The sequence below is a fragment of the Harpia harpyja genome, chromosome 7, assembly GCF_026419915.1.
Source record: "Harpia harpyja isolate bHarHar1 chromosome 7, bHarHar1 primary haplotype, whole genome shotgun sequence".
In the NCBI taxonomy this organism is placed as follows: domain Eukaryota; kingdom Metazoa; phylum Chordata; class Aves; order Accipitriformes; family Accipitridae; genus Harpia; species Harpia harpyja.
This window is the reverse complement of record NC_068946.1, coordinates 56,020,293-56,027,306: the sequence shown is the minus strand read 5'-3', so window position 1 is coordinate 56,027,306 and position 7,014 is coordinate 56,020,293. Positions and strand designations below refer to the sequence as shown.

Sequence of the window (7,014 nt, the reverse complement as noted above, 5' to 3'; positions counted from 1 at the left end):
GGACCAGAAAGGAAGAAAGGGTGAAAGATATGCACTCTATCAAAACATATGCAAACCAAAAGTTAAAAACTTCGGGGGGGGGGGGGGGGGGGAGGGGGATAAAATCACTTGATTTAGACTTTAGGCAGCAATGTTTAACAAAAAAAAGAGAAAAGAGACTGTAAATAGCAAACTTGCACCTCAGGATAACCAAAGCAACTTTAACCCCCTGTTGAAGCTATGCTCACTGGAGGAAATCAGAAGCAGTGCGATTCAACTCTCCTGAACACAAATGCAAAATCAATCACATCGCTCCTTAAGACAACGTGTGTCTTGAAATCATTCCTGGCTGGGGGTTTCTGTGCCAAACTGGGGTTCTCGCACCATGAAAGTTCAAGTCCACATCTGGCAGGCCAGGAAGGGGAAGTGCCAGAGGATGAAGTGGTGCAGTAGCCACAGGGAGAGTCACAGCCTGAGGAGGCAAAAACATGCAAAATGAGGGCGATGTGCTCGCACAAGAGGAGAAGGGTATCTTTCACGTGTCCTTGTTTGGGGAGACATGCCCAAGAAATGAGGAACTGCATCTACAGCTTATAGTAACCAGCACCTAAATCCATCATAAATCACAAGGCTAAAGAGAGTAACCCAGGGAAGGCTCGGCAGAGCCAGGAAAAGACAAAGCATCTGCTTTGAGATTTTGAATGAGACCCTTTATCTTCTCGTACGAGGTGAGCAGATCTTGTTTGGATAGGAAGAAGTTTCAGATTAAATGGGATGCTTCAGTAGCACCATTAATTCTAGGCAGCAAATATGAGACTTAATAATTCTACCATGGCAGAAAAATCTGATTAAGGCCTTTTAATGTTTATGTATTTAGAGATAGTTAATTTGGACTCTGCCAGGGGTGCAAGGATTATGGTTTATAGTTTTAACTCTAATTTCAAGCTATGTATGAATTATGTAAACCAGTGATTGAGGAGCTATTTCACACAGATCAGTATCTCCATCCTGAAGTGGGAGAACTGGCTTGGTGTGGCACTGGAAACAGCAAAAGCACTGCCTGTTCAATTTTAATACTGTTAAAACATTTGGCTCAACTTCACCCTGTTTGTAACAGATCTTAAACACTGAAGCAGCAAAGTCTACAAACAGGGTAAAACTGGCTTTCTTCTCTACCACTGAAGGGTAATACCAAATTCAACGGAAAACATTAACACACACATCAGAGATACCAAATAAATTCCTCATCAGAATACCTTTATTTCATATACTGAACAATGTAAAAATCACAGCTTATAATGCATTCCTTCAATACATATACACACGCAGAAGCACACACAGAGTTGAATTAAAATTATACAAGCTGATTGCATTTTTAATCTTATCTGCAACCTAAGAACTCCAGTGGATATTCACAAAGAATTTTTCCTTGATCCCACAATCCAAGAAAGATTAAAAGTAAAAGGCAAAGGGTACACGCTCACTTCCATCATAACACCATAAGACACTTCAAATACATCCATGTAGAAAATAGGTCTGCGTGGGCTCACCCTGCCCTCAGCCTAAGCCACCTGGACTTGGGAGGCTGGTTCCAGCTGGGTGCTGCTGCACCCTGCCTTTTATTAGCTTCAGAACAGTGCTAACGAGCCAGCACAGCTCCCCATCTGGGGCAGCTCAAAGCTCGCCACTTCAGCACCTTCACTAAATGAGCTCACATCTGACTGCAGAAAAGTGGTTTAAAAGTCTGTACCCTCAAAGTGCAATATTAATAGTGTTTGATAATAATGGAGGTGGGTAGAAATCAGATAATATAATACAGGTGCAAAAATAAAATCCACATCCCCTAGTATCTACTCTCTTCAAATGGGAAGACAATGTAACATATGATATGCAGTGCAATGCTAGTAAAAGAAAAACATATTACAAGTTTTGCAATTATAGGAGGTATCATCAGTTACAATAGTTAAATAGTAGCAACAAAGATAAACATGACATCACTCTGACAAATAAACAAACACCAAGAGAGTAGGACTGTGTGCTTTTTTTCTTTAGTTCCTACAGAAGTTATTTCCAGAAGTTTTTGACTACAGTTGTTGAATTTTAACTCGTTTTAGCAGCACATGATCTCAGTGAAAATTGTTTAAGTACGAAAACAGGTCTTTATGCATGCCAGTGTCAAGAAAATAGCGCCAGTTTTTCAATTTTAAATAAATCCTCACTCTTCAACTTGAGTTTATAGTAAAGTAATTTTTAAAATTAATTTTTAATCTGAATGTGTCACTATTACAATTCAACCTGAGAAGCTGCTGTCTTGGCACAAGGAACCCATGCAGTAGCTGCTTCTTCAGCGCTGCATCTCACCTCAGTACAAGTTCTTGTTATTCGTTCAGATCACTTAAAATCACCAACTGATCAACCAAAGCCATGCCAACGCTGAGCACAGCCGAGACTACTCCCTGGATCTCTTAATGCTCCTGTGAATTTCAAGACAGCATTTGCCTGTTCTGCAGCACCATGACACTGTTAAGTTCAGTTTATACTGCACTCAAAGTCCTCAGCCCTTTCCTAGCTACTGCTGCATCAGCTGTTTCGACAGCTGGACCTTAGCAAACAACCTGCATCACAGCTAAATTTGGTGTTGCAATTAAGTGGCACAAAACAAAATTATAAATTTGGAATTTTTCCGCCTTTACCACCCCTCCAGCCCTTCTCTCACTTTATTCAAGTTTCTATCCCACTGACTAAATTCACACACAGTAATTTTAGTATTAAGGTCATGTGAAATGATTTCTTACATATGCAGTTTCACCTGTATATTCATACTAGATTCCTTTGTTTTCTCTAAACCCAGAGCATTTTGTCCAAGTTTAATGAGTGCATCATATTTTAAATAATATACATTTCAGCAATAATCACAGTACCTAAATCGATGACACCGTAATTATAATGGCCATATGTATTAACTGCTGAGCTTTAACAATTATTTAGTGACCCCCCAGCTTACATGCACATACACACTGCAGTTGCTTACTGCCGCTGTAATTCAAATCAACATCAGTTCCCTCCACTCCTCTGAAAAAAAAAAAACCAACAAAAAAAAAAACCAAAAAAGAAAAAATAACAATGCTAAAAACCATTCTAAAGGCTTCCCGCAATTCTGGCAGCCCACACGGACAACTCTACGACATGCCGAATCAACACGGCTCGTTTCTTTTGAGACCCCCCTCTCAGTGGTTCACTCATCAAGCTGTCTGGTGAATATATTGTATCGGTGTAATCCGCAAAAGAAGAAATCCACCCACTCACCCTCTGCAGAGGCTAATAACGGGAACACAGAACAGCTGTAACACAGCTGGTTCTGTCCAAACAAACTGCTCAACTTTGCAAGATGTTTTTAAACAAGAGATTAGGTAAATTCTTCAGGCAAAACTCTTACCTTCATTGTCCCTAGGATATTGTTCACATCTCTTATATGCATCCATCCCTCTTGTAAGTTTTGAGTACAAACTGGTAGGTTTGTTTTTTTTTTTTTACAGTGAGTTCCTGTAACTTTCACGAAACTATCAAGAACAGACACTTGGTGCCTTCACTAAGGGCACAGCCTGAGTTCAACCCTCCCTAGAAAATAGAAAGATCATCCATATAGAAATCATCCAGGAATTCATTCACAAACACAAGTCTAAAACTTAAACTTTGTTTCCAGTGCTCACAGCGCTGCTTGCTCCTCCCTGAAAAAAAAGAAAAAAAAATCATGAAACCACGCCTCAAACTGTTTTTCCAGAACTTTAAACCCAAACATCTTTACTTAAGACAACAGTGCATTAACACAGTGCAGCTTTCCCTGCTGAAAGCTGGAGACAGTGTCCTGTCTTTTGGTAGCTACCGCCTCAGGGGTGACAAACAGTACAGTCAAACCCACAGCAGAACCCACGTGCCTTGCCATGCGTACAGACACGCCTCACTCTTACCATCTGCATCTTCGCAGTTGCCCTGACCACATCTTTAAGAGAATACTCGTTATAAATAGTTATGAAGCTAAGTTTCCATTGCTTTTCTGACACAGACAGTAGCCTTTTATTCATCTCTAAATCACATGGACAACACAGGTGAACAGGATTGATAACTTCCCCAGCAAGACCCAGGATTTCACAGATGGTGACGATTTCTTCACATGATGAGTACCAGATGACATCTTTCACCAAACAGTGTGCCACCTGCAACTGGATTTGAGCCATGCAACACAAAGCTGCACATACACCCCGCTTACACAGAACCCAGCCAGAAAAGGATACATAGGTCAGTTTGCAAAATACAGGCAGTTTCCAAAATAATCACTTGCAAATTTGCAGTTAAGTTTGCTGAAGAGGCAGTGATTGAAATACGTAATTTGCATTTGAAAACATATTGAAGCCTAAGAATCAAGTCTTAAATCATGCAGCAGGACAAGCCAAGCTGTCAGGAAGGGATGCTGATTTTATGAACTGATGAAGATAAACTGATTTTTAGTACAATAGAATTCAAGTTTTAATATCCTGTCCACAAGCTGCCCTGTTTTATCACATGGTGATACCTGTACAAAACTTCAACATGGTAAAAACACATATTAAAGCAAAAACACTGTTACAAATCAACAACTCAATCTGTCTGCACTATCATTCCTGCTTTTTAATTTCCTCCTTTGGTCCTGGTAAAAGCCAACATCGACCTGAGCAAATTTCAGCGTGTTTCTTCATAAAAGCATAACTAAGACTCAATCAAAAAGACACCACAAGTTAGAAGCAAGGTATGTGATTCAAATATAATTTGCCTATTGCTTTTGTCTCCTTGAAAACACGTATCTGAAAGCTTTTTTAACATGATTAACTTTTTTATAATACACCTATAAAAGCCAGCTGAAAGCATCAAGATAATGCTTATCTACAGTAATCTGACAGAGCCACACATACTATTCTGCTTTTATTGGACAACCAGTTGGGAATTTAATACCTTATTCAGAGGAGAACTTTTAATTAGAGACTCCAACCCAAGCCCAGTGACATTAGACATGTATTCTTTCAGCCTGGATATAGTATTTCCTATTTGCAGAGTTTTAAAATAATCTGTGTGTTTCACACAAAATAAATTAAGCTTCAAAATAGAAGTGTTGCTCCTTATTAAGGGATAACAAATTGACTTGACAGGTACATTTGGTATAGAGGAAAACCAGTGGCAGAACTAGAAACAGTTCCTATCAACAAATGCCAAGTTCCACCACAAGAGTATCACTACAGTAGGACAATCCTGTTGTAGTGTCACAGAGATCGTAACTTTGGGTCTTTGCAGGATCACAGCTTAGGCAAATCCTGTCAGTCATCATGCGGAACTTAAGACTACTATTAAACAGACTTGTTAAGTGACAGGAGTAGGACACCTGTACAAAATGCTTCCCCATTTAGAAGCTACCACTTATTTGCAGTATCAAAAAAACCCAAACCAAAACAACCTCACACACTATTACATCTAAAGGTCCACATTTGCAACAGATTTTAAAAACCTACAAAAATATGTAGTGTGCTCACCTCTACTTACAAGTTACAGATACTGAGACATAAAACAATGAGTTGACACTATGTATATAAATGAAATAAAAAGACACATCCCGTACAATTTTTACCTTGATATAATAAATGAACTCCTTCCTGCAAACCAAAAACTTTTCAGTAGGTGTATATATTCTTATAAAATGCTAGCTACACACCATATGCAAAAAACCCCAGTTTGACACAGTTTTTACCATTTTATTGGAAACCAAGAGTTACATTTTACACTTAATTTCAGTTTAAGTTACAGCGAGTTTTAACATTGGGTCAATTTTCAGCTCTCCTTTTCTGGCCCTTTCCCCCCCTATTCTCTCACCATTTCCAGTAGCGAATCTGACCACAAATTATGAAGGGGGCTGAGGGACCAGGACAGTTACTGCTGCAGGACTGAAGTAGTAAGGCACATTCTGATCTGAAGTAGGGCAGAGGGTAGAAGGAGAGAGAAGACACGAAGAAACAGTGCAAAACTGATGTTTAAGATAGTCTGTTGGTTCAGGTCAAGCTCTATCAAGCCGAGTTGTTATTCTCGAAATAAAAAGCAAGAAGTAGGGCTTTTTTAAATTAAGGTTACTTCGAATCCCTATCAACGTCCATCATATTAAGTCTTCTCAAAAACTTACTCATAAAATACAGATTTCATAAAAAAGTTGCACAGAACCCGTGAAAGCATCAACACGTTTGCAACGTCACACCTTGCCCAGCTGAGCCTCTCCTACTCAATTCTCATTCGAGGCAGCAGAACGGGATTCCTAAAAAGGATAAAACCTCTCAGGTGCTTCCGCAAGTCTCCTTGGAAAAGGTCAAAGGCTTCAGTGCTTGAACAAGCCCTAACTTCAACTATCTTCGACAAGATTTGTAACGACTCTCTACCTTAACTTGCCCTAAGTAAACCAGCGACTGTAATTTAAAGCAGGACGCTTTTCTTCTCGGAACTGGAAGAAGACTTACAGAGCTGCCAACGCAGGGTTTTTTCCAGGGCGACAAAGCAAACCCCTCCCGCCCACACACACACACACACTGTGCGGCTCTCAACCCACAGGGCGGCAGAAAGCCCCCCTCAGGGCGGCGATACCCGTCCCGCGGGCCACGCCGGTCCCGAGCGGGCTGAGCTCAGCTCTTCCACGGGCCTACCTCAGCCTCCCGGCTGAGCAGCCCCAGGCTGCCCGCCCTCAGCCATGGTTCGACGGCGGGGGAGAGCGGGCCGGGCCGGGCCAGGCCAGGCCAGGCCGAGCCGACCCGGGGACCTTCTCCTACCCTGAGGAACCGCCTCCGCCATAGCGGCCGCTGCACACGGCCCGCTTCTCCCTCAGGAGGCGCCTACCACCGCGCTCCCTAGGGGGGGGTATGCTGCCGCCCCGCCGCGCGCCTCCAGCTGCCCCGCTCGGCACGTACCAACCCGCACCGGCACAGGGGGGAGCGGTGGAAGGGGAGCGGACAATGAAGCCGAACCTCCGAG

The 7,014-nt window shown here is 41.8% G+C and overlaps 1 long non-coding RNA gene across 1 annotated transcript; it reads right to left on the bottom strand.

Moving 5' to 3' along the window:
• Positions 1–5,735: 5,735 nt before the first annotated feature.
• LOC128143810 (uncharacterized) lies at positions 5,736–6,786 on the bottom strand. The gene is made up of 2 exons (XR_008235879.1): positions 6,690–6,786; positions 5,736–5,970 (listed from the first exon to the last, which is right to left on the bottom strand). It is a non-coding gene; the product is annotated as an uncharacterized LOC128143810 (long non-coding RNA).
• Positions 6,787–7,014: the final 228 nt, after the last annotated feature.